This window comes from Ascaphus truei, chromosome 7 (assembly GCF_040206685.1).
Source record: "Ascaphus truei isolate aAscTru1 chromosome 7, aAscTru1.hap1, whole genome shotgun sequence".
Taxonomy (NCBI): Eukaryota; Metazoa; Chordata; class Amphibia; order Anura; family Ascaphidae; genus Ascaphus; species Ascaphus truei.
This window is the reverse complement of record NC_134489.1, coordinates 95,263,272-95,288,815: the sequence shown is the minus strand read 5'-3', so window position 1 is coordinate 95,288,815 and position 25,544 is coordinate 95,263,272. Positions and strand designations below refer to the sequence as shown.

Below are 25,544 nucleotides of genomic sequence, written 5' to 3'. Positions count from 1 at the left end.
TCCTCAAGCCCCACCAACAGGACAGGTTTTAAAGACATCCCAGCTTCAGCACAGGTGGCTCAGTCGAAGACTGATTGAGCCACCTGTGCTGAAGCTGGGATATCCTGACCTGTTGGGGGACTTGAGGATTGGATTGGAGAACCCCTGTACTAAGGTGTTCTTATTGGCATGCATGAGGTGTGGCATTATAACAGAAAAGAAATTGTTATGTTGTATTTGGTATCGCTCCTTTAATGGCATTAAAAAACATAGCCGTCTCGTATAGAAAGCTTTGTTATGCAAAGCATTTTGTATTTCGGCTTGCAAATAAACACAGAGAGGATCTGATTTTCATTTACTGCTTTTAATCTCCCTCTCCCAGGAGACCCCAAGGCATAACCTGATGTATTAAACAGCTGCTACAGAGCCTTCACAATGAAAGTAACCAAGAGAAAATACAAATCTGTCTTCTAGTGCTTATTGGTGGCGTTCCACCAGTTGATTTGTAATTAAAAAGATGAAGCAGAATTGTGAAAACAATACACAGTCCTGTATATTCCCTGCGGGGGAAAAAAAAGAATATACATTTCTTAGTTTCTTTGCAGCTTTTCAAAATGGTTTTATTGCAAAAAAAGACGTAGTACAGGTAGTCCTTGCTTCACGATGTTCTGCCGGATGCGTTTTCCGACGGCACATAATGCAGTCCAAAAACCCACTATCCGCCACCGTTTTCGCGTATCCGACGGAAACCGCCGCCGGTTAACATGGGTCCCGCTTTCCGACTGTCCCGTATCCGACCCAGGTTTGCGGGACGCATTCTGTCGGAAAAGTGAGGACTGCCTGTATTATAAAGTGGAGGTATTCTTTTCCACATTGTATATATTCATATTGCTACATGCACCCAGATTCAAATGTAAAGTTGTTTAAAATATCCACGTGATCACATTCACGTGTCTCAGACAGGTCTACAACCCCGTCTTTCGTCATTCTCTTAATATACAATGCTTTCACTGCAGGCAGGGATTCTGGGAAATTACATGCAAATGACCACACAGTGTTACCTTTTGCTTCTTATACATTTTAACACAGAGCCCTATAAACTTATACTTGTGTAACGGGTATTCCACCCCACCCAATCGCAGATATAGTGTGGGTGCGGGGAACTTAGTGTTACCAGGTGTGGTGCGTTACCTGTTGGCTCACAGGAGGGCTGAGTTTCCGCCACGGGGAACTTGGGGCAACTATAGTATGAGTAAGAGTAACCTTGTGCTCGGTGCAGCGCCTCCACCTGCGATGGTTCCTAGCAGAGCAGGAATGGTTCCTCGCAAGACACATATATATACTCAGCACACGGTATGTATAAACAGTATTTACTGAGCATGAACTGTGACTCCAATAACACCTCTTTGCATAACATCAAACAATATATCAATAACAGTGCATCACTCTGGATGCATACCCTTGCCCCACCCACATGTCCAGTAATCCCACTGTATCACACTACCAAGTCATATACATGTACGGGTGTGACTGCGCAGTCACTATGTCTGATGATAGGCCTTGTCGGTGCACTTTATAACGGTACCTGCCCTGGCTCCAGCCACGGGTGCTGCTATACCTCTGGGGTTGGGTCGCCGAGATATCCTCCTACGCGTGGGGTGAATTCCGGCGTGGATAATATCACCGCAGCTCCGCACCGTCTGTACCGTGGCAAGGATCTGTCTGCTGCCCGCAGACCGCAGTCACTGCTTGCTTGGCCTCCATGAAGATAGTCCAGCTCTCTTAAAGGCTAGGGCTTGAGCCCAAGCATCGTGGCGGGAAACACAGCGTCCGCTGGATCCCTAACTAGCGAATAGCTAATGGGGCAGGATCCCTAACCTAGGGCCTGTCCCTACAAAACTCAACTAGGGTGACTCAGGGCTATCTGGGGCCTAGGGGAATTACTGGCCTAGTGCAGAGAGTCACTGACTCCTGCACCCTACCTCCTTCCCCTAGCTGCTCCGGTCACCAACTGCCTGCCTGCCTGCAAAACCCTGCGAAATGTATCTATATCTTGCAAGCAGGGAGCTCCTGCAGCCCTATTGGCTCCCTGGTGTCATGTGGTCGCTCCAGAGGCTCATGGGACTTGAAGTCCCCTTACAGAGCCCTCCTCTCATTGGTGGCATCCCGCGCGCTCGTCCTGCGCATGCGCGACCTTCTATGCCTTCCCCGCTCCAAAATATCTTCTGCGCATGCGTGCGCAAGTCCCTATGGCGGCGCCCTGCACCGGGACCCGACAGCGGCCTGGCAATGCGTCCACACGCGTTCTTGGCAACCGGCCGCCTGCCAGAGAGTCGCGCTATCCACTCCCACCCTCCCGCATATCCCCACGAACGGCTAATACTTCCCTGCTGCCGCGGTGTGTCGCGAGGGGGGGGGACAGCGCCACAGCGGGGGACCTAGCTACATCACAGCGCCACAGCGGGGGACCTGGCTACATCTGCATAGTTTTCATCACAGCCTGGTTATAGAAGTGCATAGCCAGTAAACCTACTCACAAACAGCTGTTTCAACCCTTTGGGTCTCATCAGTGCGAGAATGGTTATACTGGCTCTGCAATATGAAGCAGAGATAGATTTCTACCACACATAAAAAATACCACTTGTGAGCACATTCACATGTCTCCGATAGGCAACCCTGTCATTCGCCATTGTCTCTTCACATGCACTACTTCCACTGCAGCCAGGGATTCTGGGAAATTAAATGCAAATGAGCATACAGTGTCACCTTTTGCTTCTAATCTATTTAAAATGTAAAGTTGGAACACGTAAAAAAGAATGATTTCTTCACTTGTACAACACACTAAGGGAGTCTTCCTAATATATATATTATTGTATATAGAATATGCACAAAAAGAAAATTGGGGGCCCAAAACGCAGGGGGTCTAAACCCCATTAATTTCAGCTCTGGAGACCCCCTGCTTCAATCCTGTGTTACCCAAAAAATAAATCGGCTGCTTTAAAACAGAAAATCAGCAAATGTAACTTAATTTTTTTAACCTCACCTGAGTCAGGGCGTCTCCCACAGCTAATTAATGGTGTTTCCGCCTCAGGGAACCCCAATTCCCTATATATGCACAGTTGTATCTACTGTATCCAGTGGCCACAATATGGCCATTTGGACCAGCCTGTGGAAAGCTGCTATGACTTTGGAAGATGATGTTGTGGCTTTCTATTGGTGTGGTGACCATGGCAGCCATATTGGGCTTTTTTTCTTACCTCTCTGAACATCTCTAGAACTGAGGGGTTCCTGAAAGAGCAGTACTGGGAATGGAATTCAGCTCCGGTTTGTCATTTAAGACATTTCTAAAAAAGGCTTTTGGGTCTTTCCGAGATTTTTTATAGGTTTGAGAGACTCGTGTAATATTCATTTTATGTTGCAAAGAACCTTAGTCACAATTGCCACATGCAATAATTTATATGAAATAATCAAATAAAAAGACTTGGCGAGATCATGTATCAGTTTTTGGGCTCTCCAATTAATGCTTTCACTGACATGCAAAAGCTTTAGAAAACCATTGTAATTTCTAAATGAGTTCCATACAAACTGAGAAGCCATTAGCAACATCTAATGCATTCTATGCAAACCACACAATGCTGTTATTTTTAATTAAATTTGCTAGTCTTAGGGTGCAGCAGATTAAGTTTTTTTCTGCCTGAGGATAAGACATATTGCTGTAACACTTCATGAAGTCAAGGGATTTATTTATTTCTATGAAAGTTCTTAATGCAGCTATTGCTAGTATTGATGTGAGAAAACAAGTACATTGTCAGATCTAGGAAAAAGTCAACAGTTTAAGGGGGAGATTCAGTAAGGTCCGTCCAAGCCAGCGTTAACGGTCATTCAAGTAAATCTCCCTTTAATTGCTGTGCCGGAAATGTATGACAAATTACAGTTATTTAAAACATTTAAAGGAGTGCCACAAATACAACCAATTTTAGATACGTAACAAAAGATGTAAGAGAACATCAGAAGTGATGATATCAAATGTTGGAGAGAATTATGGGTCACGGAATTGGCAAGCTGAAAATGCACAGCGCTATCAATTGCATATCGATGCATGTGTTTTCCAGGAGGAAAATAAGAGAGATGAGCAGTGGCTTCCTCAAAGGGCCTCAGCAGCCTACACAGCTCTCCCATTAGATACCACTGTCTAGGCTGCAGAAATGTTCCACCAAGTTGCCAGGCATGCCCCATTACATAATATATCATGTTGAATTCCAGTGTGGTCACCTCCATTTTCAGCTCGTGACAATGCAGGCTTCTCCTGCAGCCTAGACATGGCATTATCACAGGGCCAGGCCTTAAGCTTTGCGGGGGCCCAAGGCAGCACGCTGGCAGCAAAGCCTCCCTGCAAAAAAAGTTAAGGGAACTTACCTTGATGAGCGACCTCCTCCGGCAGCGTTGCGTTGTCATGACGTGAAAGCATATGACGTCAGTCACCATGGCAACACGATGCTACAGGAGGTGGCCCACTCCAAAGGTAAGACCCCTCTCACAAAGAAACACACACCTCTCATCCGGTCCGTCACGATGCCCGCCGTCTCCATTTCTTGTAGGAAATCTCACGTCCTCCACATCTCTGGGAGAAATGCGCAGGGAACGCTCCACCCCTACGCGTCACCGATCATGGGGGTGTGGAAGAATGGGTCGGTCCGATTATGAACAACTGCACCGTGCCTGAGTACACTCTCCCGAGGATTGAAGAGATTCTCAACGTGCTGTCGGGGAGCCAGTGGTTCAGTGTACTGGACTTGAGATCTGGGTATTACCAGGTACCGATGAGTGCAGAAGACTGGCCTTCATATGTCCCCTTGGCTTCTACCAATTCACCCGCATGCCCCGAGGCATTTGTGGTGCTCCTGCGACATTCCAGCTTTTGATGGAGAAGACCATCGGCGTCATATTCCAGGTAGAAAAAAGGTAGGTATGGCGGTTCACAGTCGTCCATGTGGGTAAATCAAAGCGCAATCAAAAAGTAAAAATTAACTATATTGTGCACTAGACATAAACAAAATGCCACAAGAAAACTCTGACGTGTTTCGTCCTGTAACTAGGACTTTGTCAAAGAGTAACTGGTATGAGGACAGGGTGATTGTTATATGGTGGCGCCTAAAATGTGATTGGTTGCACACAATTGGTGCATCACCGCAAACCCATCTGCTGTATAATCAGGCTTGAAATAAAGAAAGAAAAACACTTCTTATTTCTCTCATATAAATAGCCAAGGCACCACCCAATAGAAACCACCAATGCCCCCCCCCTCAAAATACAAAACAATATAGTGAACAGATCATAAATAAAAAAAGAAAAGAAAAAGAATATCATGTTAAAAAACAGGAGATGGTATATTAAATAAAAGCCAAAACCTGCAATTAAAAAAACAGTAGTTCTGTGGCAACTCAAAAAAAACACACATGTTGCAAAATATACAAAACAATACAAGTCTATCAAATATTAGTCAATGCATAATAATAAAATATATAAACACCAATAGATAGATGAATAAAAAACAAAATAACCCAATGATGTTAGAGGTATATAAATAAACCTCAATTATATAGGTAAGAGAGAGATGCAGAGGATATATATACCATGAACAATTCAATTGGTCAAAAAATGTTTAAGCTCCCATTCGATGTTTATATCTGTGGGCTGTAAAGTATTCATGGTATAAATCCAATACATCTCTCTCATATTTAATTTATTCTGTCTATCACCCCCTCTGGGGTGAACCGGTACATGTTCTATTCCATGGAATGTAAAGTTAGCAATGCCTCCTAAAGGACATTGGGAGAAATGACGTGACACTGGATGTGTTAAATCTTTCTTATTGATTAGTCTAACGTGTTCCTGTATTCTGAGTCGAAGTGATCTAATAGTACGGCCAACATAAGACTTTTTACAAACACATTGCAAGTGGTAAATAACATAGCTAGTATAGCAATTAATAAAGCTAGTAATGAGAACCTTTTTACTGTTAACAAAAATGGTTTTAGGAGTGTTAGCGTATCTGCATATAGAGCACCTTCCACAAGGAAAGAAACCTTTTGGAATACCTCTGACTTGAGAGTCTCGAGGAATTGAATTAAATAAACTGGGTGAAAGATAAGATGCCAACGTATTGGCTTTTTTGTACACAAACCTAGGGCCTCCCTGTATAATAGGGGCAATATCCTTGTCTAGTGTAAGTATCTTCCAATGTTTAAGGAAGATTTCACGAATAGATTGCGATTGTTTATTAAATGTAGATATAAATAAGGGACAAGAAAAATCGTTATTAGAATAGATTTGTGATCTTTTTTTGTTAGTATGTTGTTTCTTTGTAATGTCTTTTCTATTTAAGGAATCCGCATGATCAAAGGCTGCCTGGATATCCCTTTCATTGTAACCCCTAGCCAAAAATGTGTCCGCCATATTACACGATTGTGCAAGGAATGTATCCTTGTCAGAACATAGTCTCTTTAAACGAATAAACTGTGCCCTATGTATACTTTTAATTAAAGACCTAGGATGGCAGCTTTGTGCATATAGAAGTGAGTTCCTGGTATGATCTTTTCTGAAGATATCTGTTTGAATAAGTTTCTCATTGTCAATAAACAAGGCAATATCTAAATAATCAATATGGTGCATATGGTGTTTATAAATGAAATTTAAGTTTAAATTGTTAATATTTAAAGTGTTAATAAAAGAGGTAAGTCAACATCCCCATCCCACACCAAAATAAGATCGTCAATAAATCTTCTGTAAAAAATAATGTGATTACGATATATATTAGCGTTGGGATAAATGTGCTGTGCCTCCCATAAACCCATAAACAAATTAGCGTATGAAGGTGCAAATGACATGCCCATGGCTGTGCCTAATATTTGTAAATAAAATTGTGAGTCAAAAAGAAAATAATTGTGTGTTAATAAAAAAGTGATTGATTCAAGAAAAAAAGCACATAAAGTGATTGGTTAGTGAGAAAGATCCAAAAAAAGTGACGAACTGCTGTAACACCGTGCTCATGTGAAATAATGGAATTCAGCGAGGTCACATCTAATGTGACCCATCTGTATTGCCTCTTCCATTGAAAACCTTGAAGAGTCAATAAGATCAGAAGTGTCCTTAATAAATGACGGTAATTGAGAAACCAATGGTTGTAAGAAGCTGTCCACATACCGCGATAACGCATCTCCTAGTTACAGGACGAAACGCGTCAGAGTTTTCTTGTGGCATTTTGTTTATGTCTAGTGCACAATAAAGTTAATTGTTACTTTTTGATTGCGCTTTGGTTTACCCACACGGACGGCTATGAACTGCCATACCTACCTTTTTTCTACCTGACTCCCTGAGGCTGGAGCACGCCAACACTGCACCTGGATCAAGTCTTTGGAATATAGCGTTTGACGGGCGGCATCGACGTGTCAAGTCTGTGAGTACTGCGCCTTCAGGGGCTTACGAGATGTGCTTAGAACGCCAGGATTGGTGAGGGTAGTGGCGGAGTATTAAGTATTTACGGGGTCTTTTGCTTTGACCCATGCTCCTTACCACGTCTTAGCCCCCTTCCTGAGGTTGATATCATATTGCACAGTGAGCCCTCCTTATACGCTAATCATTAAGTGGATTTGATCCGTGGCAGGACTGATACAAATATATTTTATTGTTGCAGTGCCTTTGCTTGTCATTTTGGAGCACTGGTTTTTGTAGTTTCTTCTCCATTTTATACAGGCGTCATATTCCAGAAAACACCTGGGCTTCCTCTCTCTTAAATGTGTGGGGTTTCTCCCTCAGGGTGCTAGCTGTTTTTTTCCATGCCATGTTATTGCAGAGCTTGCTTCTGCTATGCAGTGTTGTTGCGGGCTGCAGGGGGGCACCCAGAAGTAACATTTTATAAGGCATGTACTCAATTCCTGGAGAGCTAAAGTAATTATTTGGTACAAACTCTATGTTTACGCACAGACGTACAATTGTAGGACCTTATTATTATATTCATTAATAATGAATATTATATAAGACTCTGTTGAACTGTGTACTTTCTAAATGACAATGCTATTGTTGAGACTAAGTCTAAACTCTAAATCAGGCCCGATAATTGCAAGCAGCATTTTAACATACTTCTTAGTAGTGCTAGAATTTTAAACAGTTAACATGACATAGTGCAAGATGCAGATATTCAATTTAAGAAAGCATTTTTACTAAGATCACAATACAAATTTGGTAGCCCCACTGTAACTGGTTTGAACTGCCATTCCTTTCAAAAGTCAGAAATTTGATAAAAACGAAATGCACAAAACGACTAAACTAAATTTTACGCTTAGGAAAAAAGAGATCTGACACTTTATCTCTACAAAGCTGCCAAGTGCCCTCCTGATCTCAGCCGTGATTTAAAGTTATGAGCGAGTAAAGAAAAAAAAAGTGATTTAATAGTGTGTGCTAGGCGTTAAACTATATTATTTATAGTATTGCTGTGCTAAACATATTTCACTCTTAAAAAGTTTACGTCAGATCTGCTGTAAAGCTGCAAAAAAATCTTCTGCTGACCATCTTATGTAGGTTTTATGTACAGATGCAGTCTCGCAGTTAGATGTTTACTACCATATTCTGCTGAAGAAGCTAAGAGCTTGAGGTGCTTTTAGTAATTGCTTATGGCATTTAATTAATTAGGCTTTTACATCATTTAAAGTATCAATCAAGCCACCCTGAAAACATACACCTTATTCATGCCAAATAACATTTCTCTAAGTCATCGTTACCATCGTTGAGTGGGAGATTTGTTAGACCCCAATGAATGAAGCATTCATTCCTAACACCACTCATTTCTTACGATAACAAAAGGTAGTTCACATAACATAAAACACTCTACAAAGCATATAGGAGAAAATCATTGCCCAGTATGGATTTTCATTTAATCAAGTATCTGTTTGGTGTAATGTATTTTCTTTCCCGGTGCAAGAAGATAATGGATGAGCTGAGAGGCACAGAAACTACGATGGCACCGAGAAAGGAAAGTGAGACTGCATGATATGCAAGCTGATAAGTTTTATATTGAAAAAATATGCCCAACGAATAACAAATAACAAATGTATACAATAAAAAGATAATACAAAATATGCAGAAAGGCGACCCAAAAAATACAGTATGTTTTGCCCGAATTAGAAAGAGTGCAATAACCCACATATACTATGAGGGAATATCTAGGAAGAAGGAAATTCAACTATTTACTTAAAATAACCTAACTCATGGGTAATTTATTCTCAGATTTCGCAAAGTTGCTACTTTCTATTGCCATTTGTATGATCCATTCTGAAAAAGGTACAAAGGTTTCTGCAATTTGCAGAAGACATTTTGGACAATTTAATCACCCCAATCTATGTATACAGGCTTCATTGCTCCTCTGGAGGAATATGTTGTAGTATTCTGCCCCATCACTGTCATTTAACCCTATGGAAACTCTGATATTCTGCGATGTTAATGTCACACGCTACATCTGTGTACTGTCTATATGCAGTGGCGGATTTATAATTTTGCTCCAAGCTTATTTGCACCCTTTAGTAACCAAGGGCACTCACCTCCCAGCCCGGGGGATTCTTTGAAGAACAGCCTCTTCCTGCAGCATAGCGGCTTCATGAAGTCACGGCGGCGCATCATGTGATGTTGCAGTGTCATTTGACATAGGGTCGCCATGACACCGCGACGCTGCAGTAGGAGGGCCATTCCAGAAAAGGTAAGATCCCTCCCTCAACACACCCCTTCCCACCCACCTTTACATCTGATGTAGTCTCTGTAGCCGGGAGCGGGACACAATCCATTAATAGCACAAGCGTTTGGGGTAAAACTGGTTAAATAAAATTGCCACCCCAAAAAATTTGCAGTGTATTCAGCCGTGTGGGAAATCCACGTGTGTAAAGCATTTAGTTAGCCACAGAACAGTATCGTCTATTCATTTGTGATTATTAAAGCTCGGCTAACATGGTACGTTTTTTTGTTTTTTTCAAGGACATATGGGGGACTCACAAAACAAATTGTTTTGATGGTTTGTACTAAGTACACATTAAAAAGTGCACCTCACACAGCATCCCTAAACCTATTATAGCCTTTAAAACATTACATAGTGTTTAAATTGCAGATATTGATTCTGGGCATGAGCATGTCAACTCATTCCTTCATATTTGTAATTTAATTTCCAGTAAAAGTGAAAACAAGTTGAAGTTGCTCAATGTTCAGTGGTACAGCATTTAGCAACTTTAATCCATACAAAAGATTATTAGTAAACACCTGTCACAGAAAGCAGATGAATTAGGACGTCCTCACCGAAACTAATAGCATTTTCATAATGCAAAACGATGTTGACGTTACAGAGTATTCCTTTACCTTTTTCTGTAAATATGCTACGCTGAGTTTTTTAATTGGACCTGTCAACAAGACTATTGCCCTTCCTTTTGGAAAATGCTTTCTAATGATTTGTTTTCTTTTAATGGGCTTATACTGGTGGTGCATAATTACTATTACAGTAATAGACTGTCACAAAACTGAATGATTCTATTACATGGATCAATGCATGAACAGTTCCTGTGCTTCCATTTTAAATCTGAACATTTTTCAATTGCAACGAGAAAAAGAGCCAATTGGGAGTGAAATGTTCTGTATGGGGAAGCTATGCTTGCTAGATTTGCTGTGAGCTGTGGACGCTGTAGTGTCATGATACTTCAGAAAGAAAAATAACAACTTGATCTGAAAGAAAAACTTGTGGATTTCACCACAACGAGTATGAAAATCAAATGATCAGTAGTCCGCACATCAATAGATATTGAAAACCCAGGAATTACTATTGAAAACCCAGGAATTACTAGGAATGGATCTAAAACAAGCCAGAAATGACCAATAAGCTCACTATGTAAAATTTGTGGTGCATCCAGATTTTGGATAATGTACAGTATACAGTTCTGCTCAAAGTCAAATATGAGTCGTGATGGAGCTGGAGATGGTCCAAAGAAAAACAACACAGCTATAAGAATGTTATCTTCGAAAGAAGGACTGAAAAGATTAGGGATATTTACCATGCAAAAGATGACTAAGGGGAAATGGGATAGAAGTATATAATCATAATCGGTATAGGAAAAGTATACATTAGTTCACAATGCAAGGACATAATAGCATCCCGATAGCAGAAAGTAGTGTATACTGTATTTCCCAATTTACAGGAAACATTTATTTTAACACACATTCATACTATACCTCTTGAAATCATTGTCAGTGTATTTTGCACCTGCGAATAGCTTTTAGTGGTTTTTAAACAGTAAAAGGCATTTTAATGCAGGCTACCTTCATACTACAGTATATGACTTTTAGCAAGATAAAAAAATCTTTTCAGTCCATGCTTATTATTAAATACCCCTTAGAATACCAAACACAGGAAGTACCATATATTTTGTGCTATAAACCTATAGGTTTATCAACCAATTAGATTGTAAGCTCTTCGGAACAGGGACTCCTTTTCCTAAATGGTACTTTTGTCTGAAGCACTTCTCCCCTTTGTGTGTTATTTATATTATTTGTTATGTATATGATTGTCACGTGTATTGCTGCTGTGAAGCGCTATGTACATTAATGGCGCTATATAAATAAAGACATACATACATAAATACTCTATACCATATGATGACTAGACGCTTTTAGTGCAGGTCATAGTTGGGCTTGATGGATCAAAAGGTCTGTCCTGGTATGGGTAATTTATATGCTCAAATCCATATGCAATAACACTGATGTTTTAGAAGGAACTTGATTAACAAATTATTTTCCACTGTGCTCTGCTAGAAACAGGATTCTTTTTTTTTGCCAATTTCTCCTGTAATTCTCCACGAGCTGGTCTTCCATGTTCCCATCTTCAACCCCTCAAGCTAATTCATGAACTCAGAAGCTAGAGTATTTTCAGGCACCTCCACCACACATCTCAGCAGCCCTTTTATTGATTGTGCTGCATTGGTTGAAGGTAGAAGACAGAATTCAATTTAAGTTATTGACCTGTGCATTTTGTGCAGTTTATGCTCCAATCCCATCATACATGCAATCTTTAGCCGAGTGCTAGAAGCCTTCTGAGGCACTGTACTGTGACCAGCATGTTTCTCAAGGTGCCATTTCGACATTTTGCACATTTCAAAATGAAATCATTTTAATTACCGTCTCCCTTTCATTGCTATTCTTATCAAAAACATCGATCAGGAAATCGAAACCATGCAAAAAAATCTTAGTGCTCTATTACCCTACGGTGAAAGGGACTCCCTTCTAACTACTGTAGCTTTAGATTATGAGAACCAATCATACGAACATGAGTACATTAAGAAATCAAGAGGAAAAACGGAGGACGTGGGTTGTGGGGGGGGGGAGGGTAGTCATCCTTGGCAATAAAAATATTGAAATGATATAACTGAATTACTCGTTTGCATGTAGCTTTTCAGGATAAATGTGTATTTCATTGAGAACTGGAATTTTAATTCTTCACTCTAGTCCTCAAGACCCCCCACCAGGTCAAGTTTTCAGGATGTCCTTGCCTAACCACTGATTCAGCCACATGTGCTGAAGCTGGGATATCCTTAAAACCTGACCTGTTGGGGGATCTTGAGGACTGGAGTTTAGAACACCGGGTCTAAATGATATTGCCACTTACTTCTCTCCATTTAGAATGGTTTTTAATGCATCATTTTGTTCTTTTCCAGAATCACTCATCCAGACATATTATTTACTGTATAAGAATGGTTAATGTGATCCCTACATCTGGAGCAGTCATAGACGCGTGTGTACCAAGGTCAAACACAAGCAAAAGCATATATAACATGACTGACAACTGAACAGTGCTGTAGACATTTTTCTTCAACACCTAATCTGTCACATACATCACAGTTTTCTTTTCATGGTTACCATTCAGTCATAGGCAGAATTCACTAAGCTCTGATAAGGGGTATTGGAGATCGATACAGCGTTAACTGCCAGTGACATAGAAATCCCCCCCCCCCCCTAGTGTCATCACAAATTAGGTGTATATTCTTAAAGGATACTAGAATTTTTTTGCCCAGTGGTTAATGTTTTGTAAAGACCCATGAATTAAGCTTTTTCCCTTGCTGAACTGTTAGCAAGATCAGAGTTTAGAGTGGTGTACTGCATATTTTCATCCATTGTAGAATCAAGCTATTTACACTATTAAAATAAAGTAATAATAGGTAAAGAGCTGAATCAATTAATTGCTACTAAATTGCTAACCCCTTTCGGGGTTATTCATCAGGGTTCATTGCGGGTTAACGCATCCGATCCGGCGTTAACCGATATAAACTTGAATGGCAGTTACCCGTGTCAGGCGCAGTAATCCACAGCGGACCTTAGTAAATCTTCCCCCATATTGGTCACTTAAGGGAGAAAAGAGATTTACGTCTAAGCACGTGGGCATAGTAAGCGCGACAGCGCGAGCCTGGTCAGGCGCACAGCACACAAAAGGCTGCAAGGCAATGCGCATGGCCATAGAGCGTGCGTGCTCAAGCTCGATGGCACAACCAATTTTTCGCGAGACAAAACCTTTTGATTTTGCCTCACGCCGGCCGGGTTACCTGCACGGCTCAGCCAATGAGGGCGAACCGCTCACATGACGTTGCGGGCACGCCCCCAGACATTGAATTGGAGCTGCTCTTGGTCACGTCTCCTCCTCCAGACCCCACAGGCCACGGATCGTCTGTGCTGCAGGTGCACGTGACGTCACACACTTGCTCCCGCGCGCACCTATTATGTGCAAGCCCTAAAGAGTTTACAACATACACATATGCTAAATATTATTTGGCTGCAGCTACACATGCATACAGAGGGAACATGGAGATGAAACATCTACCAAAAAACTAAACCCCAGTGCATAATATTAGAATAAGACACGTTGACATTTTATCATAAAGGGGCCACTGCTATAAGCGTTCATAAGCCACTTATCGGCCAAAATGCCTACTGCTATTCAGTAAGCCTCGATAAAGGCACGCATCACCAAAAATGTCAGCTGTCGGGCTCTGAAACTTGTGCAATTCTAGTAGCTGCAATTAGGTTGTCGAGGCTAATCGCGCCTCTAGAATGGTGCGTTTCTCCCAAAATCCACATGCCAGAAAAAGTTAGTGTGAGGCTGGTGAGAAGCTGCTGAGAGGCGGTGATACAGGACTCAGGGAATTTTTTTTTTTATTGCATCAGATTGATGCTGGGAGTCTCTGAAGCTGATACCCATTAATATCAGCACCGGAGACCCCCGGCATGAATCCCATGCAATAAAAATGCATTTACAGGCAACTTCATTACCTTAGCGGCTAACACTAAGGCAATGAAGGGGTTACCCCCTCCTGCTGCCCACCAAGGGTCAAATACCTCCTTCACCAACCCCCGCTACACGCGTAAATCGCTGTTCTGGGTCGCGGGAGCCACTTATATTTCGGTAATGCTATTCCCGAATTTTGTTCATCCAGCAGTGGGACACCGCATCGTAGTGCAGCTGCTGTTTCTCGTAGCATAAATCAAGGTAAAGGTTGAACACAAATGTGGTTAATGTTTTAATTTAATTTGTATTTTAATAATTCTGTATTATTTTATATTTCTTATGCTTTGTCATTCAGGATCTCGGTCAATAATTTGGTTCATTAATCGAAGTACTAAATAAGTCACTAATAAGAGTTTATGCGCCAGAGCTTTTTTTCTTTCTCCACTTGTTTGCAGGGGGCTATAGACCTCCTATATTGTACTCCGGCTGCAGAATTTTTCACAGATATCACAATTCTAACACAGGTTACTTCACAACCTTTTTACACTTAATATCATTTTTTAATATTACACGTTATCGTCGCAGCCACTTCCACTTTCATAACCCCTTCACTTGAATTCTTGTTGCTCTCTGACTGAAAATGGGTTAAAAATGAACAACGGTACTGTTAATGACAAAGTTAATGTATTATTGTCATGTTAGTCAACTGTTAACTGTTACAGGCAGTCTGTAATCGTTGATATATATTATACAATGTAATGCTATTTTTTTTTTACATATTTGTAACTTTTTCATTGTCAAAGAATGTATTTAGCATAGCATGTGCTCAACGATTACAGACTGCCTGTAACAGTTAACAGTTGACTAACATGACAATAATACATTAACTTTGTCATTAACAGTACCGTTGTTCATTTTTAACCCATTTTAATAATATATATATATATATATGCAAATACAACTGTATGCTCATCTGCATGTCTTAGGCAGGTCTGCAACCCCACCTTTCCCCATTATCACCCAGCATACAGCACTTCCACTGCAGCAAGGGATTCTGGGAAATGACATGCAAATGAGCACAGTGTCACTTTTTGCCTCAAAAACCATTTTTAACATGGTCCCCTTAAGGCTTAAGCTTGCTGCATGGTCACAGCTTTGAGCACAGCCAGGGTTAAGGTGCATACCCAGAAAACCACCCACAGACAGCTGTTTCGACCTTGATGGGTCTCATCAGTGTGGGGTTGATTTTAACTGGATATGCATAAGAGGCTATGGGATAGGCTATACCATAATACTGAGTTAAGTTATGGTGAGTAAAAAAAGTGACAAAAACCCTCCACAGGAAAGCATATATCATATTCAGCCCTTATTGATCCACTGTTGGTTTAAGGCCTTCCCCCAATAATCTACCAGGTACTGCGGTTGCCGCCTCTCTTCTCCTTTGTTGCTTCAACAAATTTTCTGATTTCATCCTCCATGTTATTTTTGGTGATCATCTTGGTATTTCAATTTCCCTTAGAATCCAAGTGAGTACCATATTTGCCGAACAGTGGTAATTTCTTGCCATATGTTTGGACCACTGCAAATTCAATTTCTTCGCCCTTGTGATGATGTCAGAGTTTTGTATGCTTTCGGACCCATGCATTATTTTTCCTGTCTCTATGTGTAAAGCCCATCATACATCTCTCCATACTTCTTTGAATTGTCTGAAGCTTTTGAATTAACTTTGCAATTTGGCTCCAAGTGTCACATATAGTAACCCTTACAGTTGTACTAATATCTTAAAACTACCACATTTTGAAATGTATGCAAGGCCAGCAGCCTTCTAAAACCTGCACCACACACCATCTCAATTGCTTTATTGAGAAATTAGAAAGAATCTTAATTATCAATTGAGGGCTATCTGATTTCTTCCTATAGTAATTGGGATGGTGTGAGGTGGTCCCGAGATTGGTGCTATGTATTTTTTGGACAGAAGCAAATTGTATACGGGTTATTAGTATCCTCAATTGCAAAGAGATAACACAATTTATTGCACATGCAAAGACCATAACAGTACATTACAATCAGTAATTACGTTTGCTTGAAACACACCTATTGGCTGTTTTCAGCCTATTATAATTAATGTATGCACTTTCACACCACATTTCATTAGTCCTGATTGCTGTAAACAAGCCATTTCTTAGTTTTAACCCCCCAAAAAATCAATAATGGAGAGGTCAATAAGTTAATGGAGTGTCTGTTAAATGTGAGTAACAAAAGTGATAATTAAAGAAAATAGTTGTAAATTATTTAAATAAATGTAATGAGCAAAGATGTTTTAAAGAATAAAATCCTATGGCTTAATATATTTTCTTTATTACATCTGGCGTATTTTTTTTACCCAAGAATTGCATCACGTTTGCCTTGATACATAGACTACTGTATATTTAAAGGAGTAGTCCCACCTTAACCCCCCTTTCTTTTTTTAAAAGTGGGATTTCACAGTGGATAGAATACAATGGACCACATCCAAGTCATAGAAAAAGTGATTTCCCGTAGTAATGAATACGCTATACCGCTCAATTTAGGATTGGTAGATTCTGAAAAAGCAGTTGATTCTATCTACACCTTAGTGGTACTAGATGCATTAAGAATACAAAATGCTGAAGAAGCGTACATTGATATTTTAAAGAACATTTAGGAGAATGCTACATCAACCATTACATTACATGAAGATACAAGCAAGATAAGGATCAGCAAGGAAGTGTGACAGGGAGATACAATGTCACCAAAGCTTTTCACTGCAACACGTGAAGAATTGTTCAAGACATTAGATTGGAAGAAAAAGGAAACAAAATCAACAGTGAATATCTGAATCACATACAATTTGCAGATGACGTTGTTATTTTTGCCACAAGTCGAGAAGACCTTCAGCAACAAATTGGAGCTCGCCGAAGCAAGTAAGAATGTGGGCTTCTATATAAATTTCAGAAAGACCACAGTGATGCTCAACAAATGTGTCAAGTCTGCAAAGATAAAGGGAAAATAACTAGATGTTGAAGACTGTCTACGTAGGCCGGGTGGGATGGAGCACATTTGAAAGAAACAAGACAATATTTCAAGAGAACCTTCCACTGTGCCTCAAGAAGTGTATTTCGACCAGTGTATTCTGCCTGTGCATATGGATGTGAAACTTGGACCCTCAATGAGAAAATAATTCAGAAGCTTCAGACAATGCAAAGACGTATGGAGAGATGTGTGCTTAGTATTACTCAGAGATGTCAAAAATAATGAATGGGTCTGAAAGCAAACAAAAGTCTGTCACATCATCACAAGAGTGGAGAAATTTAAATTGCAGTGGGCCGAACATATCACAAGAAGAAATTACCGCTGTTGGGCAAAGATTGTACTCAACTGGATTCCAAAAAAGATTAAAAGACTAAGACAACGACCAAAAGTAAGATGGGAGGATGAAATAAAAAAAAAAATGTAAGAAGACAGGCTTTCATCTGTAAGATCAATAGTGAGTCCTTCATCCAGCACTGGATCGACAAGGGCTGAAGATGAAATATACATAGTATAAGGGTTCCCAGTCCAGCGTTTTGCCGGAACGTGCCCTTATGTGGCTGTTGCAGCCATCTTGGTTCCTGGCAAATCTCTTCCTGGACTTGGTAATTGGCTGCACCTGTTCCAGGGCTTAAATAGCAGCCTGTGACTCTGGATACCGGATGGAGAAAACATCCTGCAGACGAGCCTTACACTGACTTACCTCTTAATCAACAGGTTACAGTACCTGTATACTGTGTTCATATGAACAGCCACTGCGATTTTAAGTGTGCATTTTTTCATTACTTTTAAAACCTTCACCTAATAAATAACTTGATTACACCATAGAAGCATTTCTTGCGCTCTTTCCTATGGAACTCTGACCTCAATTGACCTCCAAGATCACCATCAAGAGCTGCAGAACTTCCTATTGGCATCCAGTCTACTCTCCCTCACCAGTAACATTGGAATCACATTGTCTCACTTTTTTCCATTTTTGACACAATCATGATAACATTGATATAATTACATATATCTAATTCACTTTACTCCTCCAATATCATTTTTAGCATGTTTCTGCCGATTGTGTGTGTGTGTGTGTGTGTGTGTGTGTGTGTGTGTGTGTATATATATATATTGTGATGTCTCCGTTACCGCGTAGGATCTTATGTCCCAGATTTAAGGCAGGAAATGCAGTATTTCCCTATATGGGGTTAATTTACAAGGGGAAATAATACACTAACACCGTCCCTTTATGTCAAAACAAAATCATAAAATAACCTCCTACTCCTCTTAGGAAACAAACTACACATTCAACTTCAACCCTTACTACCTGGATGGACAGGTAAGCTGGTTACCACCCCAAACAGGTCCTATTTTCACATATACAGTCTCTGAACACAGCAAAGTGTTTCGCTTATCTGTTACTCCAGGGTTTGGAGCAGAGATCCCCTCTTCAGAGCGGCCTTCCTTCCTAGTGGAGCTCAGCCCCACGAGAGCGCAGACAATCTCTCCTCTAAGTCCAATGTTAAGGACAAGACAGCCCCCGCTTCAGCACGGTCTATACATCACTATATAGAGTGCCAGCTGACTGACTTTTATTACACATATACACACACACACACACACATACACACATATATATATATATATATATCAATCTGTTGTCAATCTGGTGAATAGGGAATATCATTATTATATGGGACTAGCATCTGTCTTTAGGATTTTGATGGTGTTGTGCATTGCTGGACATTATATATATATATATATATATATATATATATATATATATATATATATATATATATATACACATACACACACACAGTATATAAATGTTTTATATAATGTGTGTGTGCGTGTGCGTGTGCGTGTGTAGGGCCTCTGGAGATAAGGAGAACTATTTTTAACTCTGTACCCCCTGGTACCTGTTTGATTGCCAGTGTTACCTCCTGGACATTTAAATGAGTTGAGACTTCCAGTTGGCCCTGTGAGATTTGGAAATCATCTTTATTTCCCTAAAGGGAAGGAAAACACAGGCAACAAAACCTGTAAGGGGAACCTGGGGCTCACCAGAGTAGTTAAGCTCCAAACTCCTTTCTGATTTAAATTCTATGAAAAATAAATTGTAACATTTATTTGGGAACAGATAGTATTAGGAGATAAAAAAAGAAGAGAATGTAAAGCACTAATATAGTGTAGTATGTATATATAAGATAACAATCTATTGAAATATATATATTGATATCTATTGAAATAAGATGTAGAGCTGTGGTATGTTTTCGCATGCTTTAATGAACTTTGCGAATTTCACCCTTTTTAGTTCAGTAAAAATGTTTGTTCGATCCATATGTTCGCAACATATGTATGTAGAGGTGTCTGTACCGTGTCAGACGAGCGTAATAAGCAAAAACGAATAGACAATACCATTTTGTGGCTCCCAACAGGAATACTACTAGCAACCATGGATGAAGAATCACTTTACACAAACATCTCCCACAAAGATGGGATTTCGGCCGCAGATACTTTCTGGGACCGCAGGAGCCACTCACAGAGAGTGACTAAATGCATCGAATTTATTCTGACTCATAACTACTTCACATTTGGAAATTACACATACCACCAGACAACTGGGACTGCTATGGGCACTCGGATGGTGCAACAGTATGCCAATCTGTTCTGCGCAAAATTGGAAAGTGACTTTCTTACCACCTGTCACTTGAAACCCCTTACATACCTTCGGTACATCAATGACACCCTCCTGATTTGGACCTCTGGTGAACAGGACCTTATACAGTTCCATGAGAACTTCAACCTCAAACTCCCCTAGTCCCCGGACGAAGTATATTTCCTAGACACCATCATTACTATAAAGAACAACCAATTACAGACTTCTGTATACCGCAAACCTACAGACAGAGCCAGCTATGTGAGGGACAACAGATTCCACCCCACACACACTAAGCATGCAACCATCTAGGGTCAAGCTATACGATACAACCGGATATGCTCCGACACACCAGACAGAGGCCAGCGGATTACAGCCTTGAGATCGGATTACATAAACCGTGGATATAACCACAGAATTGTAGACCAGCAAATCCACAAAGCCACCAGAATACCAAGAAGTGATCTCCTTGAATACAGACAGAAAGAGACAAGCAACAGGGTACCTTTGGTGGTCACATATAACCCACACCTAGAAGCCCTACGCAAGATCACCAGGGAACTACAACCCGTTCTCCAGGAAGATACAAGACTGCAACAGGCCTTCCCTGAAACACCCTTATCATACAGACAACCTCATAATCTCAAGAAAATTATGGTGAGGAGTAAAGTATTCAACAGTACAACTGAATGCGGGACAAGGCCATGCCGGGACACAAGATGCAAAACCTGCGCAATGCTCCACACAGCGGGCACAATACAAATACCACACAAGAATCTGGAATACAAAAATCAGAGGAAGGTTCACCTGTTCCTCCAGCAATGTCGTGTACCTCATCATGTGCATGAAATGCACAGGGGGCTGCTACTACATAGGTGAGACGGGACAGGAGCTAAACAAGAGACTGAATCTGCATTGCTACAGCATCACACGCAGAACAAGGGACAGTCCTGTCGGCGAACATTTCTCTGACTCTGGCCATAACATGAACGATCTGAACGATCTATGGTGGCCATACTCAAAGGTAATCATAGAACACCGTAAGAGAGGCGGTTGCATGAATACAAATTTATGCAACTGTCGGGACACTTAGTGGTGGCCTAAACCGACACCGCAGCTTCATGAGTCACTACCCTGACACAAGAGAACTCTCTTCCCATGAGTGCTAAAGGCCATGTCTATACATACTGCGCTATATGAATGCACACACAGCTGTCTCTTATACATACATATGTACAATGTAATTCTATCCCTATATACCAATAGCGACCACATATATCTACACACATTAATAGCAATGCAACACCATCTTACATTTCTACACCTACCCACACCATTGGTATACACTCCCCCACACCTTTTGTAAAGCGCTGTGTGAACTTTATAAATTTATATTTACACACATACATACACACATACTCTTACATCACTAACATTCAGGGACCATTTAACACCTTAAGTCATAAATCGCATACTGCACAGAGGGATAGGCTGCAGTCAGATACATTCCAGGATGCAGTGTGTTTAAGTAAAAACCTTTCTTTCCTTATCCATTGTAACACCGCCGTAAGAGATCAGTGTATCTCGAAAGCTCGCACAAATAAAAGCATTTCGTTAGCCACAGAACGGCATTGTCTATTCCTTTTTGAATATATATATATATATATGTGTGTTTATTTAAAATAATAAAATATATGTGGTATCACAATCACATTGTTCAAAAAGCTTGATAGCTTGTATGCCTCCAAATATGGACGAGATGTCATCGGGAGGCTTGACTAGAACCCAGACGGCTCAGCTGACTGGAGTTGCTTGCTGGCAACCCACATCACAGAGCAAATGCCTCCACTGTCAAGGACTTTCTCTCTGATCGTCCTCGCCACTGTTACCCTATATGTTTCGCTCTCTTCATCAGAAGTCATGGATTATTGGCAATACTTTTTTTTTATACCCTAGTATTAATCCGGCTAACAATACAGATTTAATTAGACTCTGTGCAGATGAATGGATAGGTAGAGTATAAAAAAAGAAAATTATAATGCATACATTTTATGACAAACATGGAGGCGTTGCACCACACCATGAGAAGAACCTGAGGATCACCAAAAGCCTGTCCTGTTTCCCCTTACCATCGCAGACGCTCATCTCTCCTGAACCCTCACAGATATTAAGCACCATGACACCTGTAGCTTTAGCAAGATCTCCCAGAGGGAGGGGGGAAGCAGCGCTACACCTAAAAAGTATATAAAAACAAGTATTAATTTTAAACAAATTGAAAAAAAAAGTTACATGTTATTTTGCCCTATTTAAAATGGGATGTCTGCAGGCCATATCCCTAAGACAAATTTCCCTAGCCAATTCCAATCTGGCTTTTGCCACAAACACTCCACGGTAACTACCCTGCTAAAAGTTTGCAATGAGATCCAGTGTGGAATGGAACAGGGATAGCACACTGGTGCAATATTCCTAGATTTTGCAAAAGCTTTTGATAATATTGATCATGTTATCCTGCTTAACAAACTCCAGAGCTCTGGAATAGGGCAGCATGCTTTAAACTGGTTTCGGTCCTACCTATCAGGTACATCCCAACCTGTGTCTATCTCAGGCTCTAATTCCAACCCCTTGGATATCACCTGTGGTGTCCCGCTAGGCTCTGTTCTGGGGCCCCTACTCTTTTCAGTGTTCATCAATGATATTCCAACAGCTTGTAAGGAAGCTTCAATACATATGTATGCAGATGACACAATCCAATATGCACACAGCCATAGCCTCTCCGACCTTGAACACATACTTCAGTCTGACTTTTTGAGACTCGAAAACTGGATTTCCCAAAACAAACTGTTTTTAAACACTGACAAGACTGTAACAATGGTATTTGGGACCAAGAATACATTTTTAAAGCTTCCAGTGACTGAGTTCCAGATCAGAACCAACGCTAACACCACCCTAACTCCTGTTACTAGTTTTAAATACCTGGGCATATGGTTTGACTCACACTTAACATTCGGGATGTACATTGATACCCTGACATCCAAAACGTATGCCAAACTAGGTGTACTTTACAGGAACAAATCCTCCCTAAGCCTGCTGGTCAGAAAGCGTATATCACAGCAGATGCTAATACCAATTATCGACTATGGAGACATAGTATACGGCTCGGCACCCCAAACCCACCTTAGCAAACTTGACACCCTCTACAATTTAATATGCCGTTTTGTTCTCCAATGCAACTACAACACACATCACTGCGACATGCTCAAAGAACTAGATTGGTCATCACTTGAGTCTAGGTGCAAAGTTCATCTCTCCTGTCTTACCTTCAAATATTTTCTGGGCAAGCTACCCATCTATCTGAACAAGCTCCTCACCCCTACCACATGCAGCACTTATCATCTGAGATCTGACTCCAAAAACTGTTCATTGTCCCAAGGCTCAACAAAGTATCCGGCCGCTCCTCCTTCTCTTACTGTGCACCCCAAAACTGGAACAACATACTCTCACTGTGCACCCCAAAACTGGAACAACATACTCTCACATCCACCACTAGTCTGTTTCAAAACCAAAGCTGTCTCACATTTTCATCTGGTCTGTAACTGTTACATACGCCCATAATATATATATTATCTTTAACTGTGCATGCAATGTTTTGTATCTAATGTATGTATGTATGTATGTATGTATGTCTTTATTTGTATAGCGCCATAAAATGTACATACAGTAGCGCTTCACAGTAGTAATACATGTCATATAAATAACAAATATAAATAACAGATCATGGGAATAAGTGCTTCAGACATACTGTAAAAGTAACATTAAGGAAGGATTCCCTGCTCCGAGGAGCTTACAATCTAATTGGTAGGTAGGGAGGACGTACAGAGACAGTAGGAGGGAATACTAGTAAGTGCGTCTGCAGGGGGCCAAGCTTTGTGTCATGTGTCCATGATTATCCAGTGCTACTCATATGCTTCTTTAAGCAGATGTGTCTTAAGGTGGGTCTTAAAGGTGGATAGCGAGGGGGCTAGTCGGGTATTGAGGGGAAGGGCATTACAGAGGTGTGGGGCAGAAAGTGAGAAAGGTTTAAGGCGGGAGAGAGCTTTAGATACAAAGGGGGTAGAAAGAAGACATCCTTGAGAAGAACGCAAGAGTCGTGATGGTGCATAGAGAGAAATTAGGGCTGAGATGTAATGAGGGGCAGAAGAATGTAAAGCTTTAAAAGTGAGCAGTAGAATTGAGTGTGAGATACGCGATTTAATCGGAAGCCAGGAGAGGGATTTCAGCAGGGGAGACGCTGAGACAGATTTAGGAAAGAGTAGAGTGATTCTGGCAGCAGTGTTTATGATAGATTGTAGGGGAGACAGGTGAGAGGTAGGAAGGCCGGACAGCAGGAGGTTGCAGTAATCGAGACGTGAGAGAATGAGGGCCTGAGTCAGAGTTTTGGCAGTTGAGTAACAGAGGAAAGGGCGTATCTTTGTGATATTGCGGAGGAAAAAGCGACAAGTTTTAGAAACGTTTTGAATATGAGAGGAGAATGAGAGAGAGGAATCAAGTGTATACCCGGTTCACTTATGTAACTGTATTTGTAACCATGTATTATTTGTCATTTTAACTCTATGCCCAGGACATACTTGAAAACGAGAGGTAACTCTCAATGTACAGCTAACCCCGTTATAACGCGCCTCGTTATACCGCGATTCGGTTATAACGCGTTTTTTTTTTTTTTTGCACACTGCACACACTGCACACACTGCACACACTCACTGCAGACACACTGCTCATTGCTCACACTGCCACACTGCACACACACTGCTCATTGCTCACACACTGCTCATTGCTCACACTGCACACACTGACACACTGCACACACACTGCACACACTGACACACTGCACACACACTGCTCATTGCTCACACTGCACACACTGACACACTGCACACACACTGCACACTCTGCACACTGCACATTGCTCACACTGCACACACTGACACACTGCACACACACTGACACACTGCACACACACTGCACACTGCACACACACTGCACACACTTACACACACACTCAGACACTTACACACACTCACAGACACTTACACACACTCACACCCACATACACACACACACTTTCTCTCCCATATATACATACACACACACTCTCTCACTCTACACAGACGGGGGGTGGGGTCGGAGCAGAGGAAAGGCCGCGACCAGCACCACCACCTGCTCCCCCCCCTCCTCCCGCGCAGGCAGCGGGAGCGCCAGGGACAGCGGTGGGGAGAAGAAACCCCCCGCTACCACCTCCATGCAGGCAGCGGGAGCACCGGGCACGTGGAGGGATCAGAGGTAAGCGGGGACCGGAGGGACATCCCCGCTCCCATCTCCTTCCCCGCGGGCTGTCCTGCGGTGACAGGGGGAAGCGGGGAGCGGAGGGACATGCCCGCTCCCATCTCCTGCCCCGCGGCCTGTCACGCGGTGACAGGGGGAAGCGGGGAGCGGAGGGACATGCCCGCTCCCATCTCCTGTCCCGCGGGATGAATCTGCATTAAAGCGGCGGCCATTTTTTTTTCACGACCCCGT

General features: G+C 41.4%; 1 long non-coding RNA gene across 1 annotated transcript in view; it reads right to left on the bottom strand.

Annotated features, from left to right (window-relative positions):
• Positions 1 to 355: 355 nt before the first annotated feature.
• LOC142499700 (uncharacterized) overlaps positions 356 to 25,544 on the bottom strand; it is a 27,188-nt gene continuing 1,999 nt past the window's right edge. The window contains exons 2-3 of the long non-coding RNA XR_012802713.1: positions 22,103 to 22,206; positions 356 to 797 (exon numbers count right to left, since the gene is read on the bottom strand). This is a non-coding gene — a long non-coding RNA (uncharacterized LOC142499700). The remainder of the gene's footprint in view (positions 798 to 22,102; positions 22,207 to 25,544) is intronic.